The sequence below is a fragment of the Trichechus manatus genome, unplaced genomic scaffold, assembly GCF_000243295.1.
Source record: "Trichechus manatus latirostris isolate Lorelei unplaced genomic scaffold, TriManLat1.0 scaffold00039, whole genome shotgun sequence".
NCBI lineage: Eukaryota > Metazoa > Chordata > Mammalia > Sirenia > Trichechidae > Trichechus > Trichechus manatus.
Window position 1 is genome coordinate 5,966,824 of NW_004443975.1, and position 1,039 is coordinate 5,967,862.

The following is a 1,039-nucleotide window of genomic DNA, read 5'->3' on the forward strand; positions in this document are numbered from 1 at the left end:
TGGGGAGGGAGGAGAGGTCATGCTTAAGAAACCCTTTCTTGTTCCAAGGTCTAAGAGGTATTTACCTATATTTTCTACTAAGAATATTAACATTTTGTTTTTACCATTTAAGTTATTACTCCCAAAGGAGTTGATTTTTGTAAATGATCTAACGTGGGGATGCAATTTCTTTTTCCATATGAATCCAGATCCATTTTCCATTTATTGAATAGTCTTTCTTTTCTTCACTTGATCTGACGTATCACCTCTGTTTGACACTAAATTCCAAATGGGTATATGTCTACTTCTGGGTTGTCTATTCTGTTCTAGCCCATTGGTCAGTTTGCCTATCACTGCACCAGTACCACAATGTCTTAAATTACTGTTGCTTCATAACAAATCATGATATCTAGGAGGGCAAGTCTTCCCTTCCTGTTCTTTTTCAGAAAGGTTCTGATCATTCCTGAACCCTTACTCTTTCACATAAATTTTATAATCAGCTTAACAAGTACCATGAAAAACCCTTTTGGGATTTTGATTGGAATTGCAATGAATCTATAGAACACTTTGGGAAGAAACGTCCTGGAGGATTTTATCTTAAGAATAAATAATGTTCAGGTTTGGCATGCATAAATTCATTTAGTTTACTGCAAGGTAGTCATGGAAATGCACAAAAGTAAGACTTCAAGACATTCATTTAGCATTGGAGAATCAGAATTAACAGTTACAATGGTAGTTTAAATATTAGAGTCTAAATCTTTAGATTTCAGGCTTTTACTTTTAACTAGTGGTCTCAGGGAGGAGGCTTGACTACCCCTCGAATTCAGAGGGGGTCTCCCATAGCTAGGGTGCGAGGTCGGTTGTGGTGAGCAGTATCTCAGCAGGCTTTTCAGTCTTCAGACAGAGAGTCAGAGAGACCTTTTGCTTCTGTCTTCTCCAAAAATGAGCAGAAATCTATGGGCTTCTATACCCTGTGTGCTATCATGTTCAACTATAATTAGTATGTTTTATTGCCAGTTAAAGAATTGTTGTATGACATATATTTTTTTAAATTTATAAT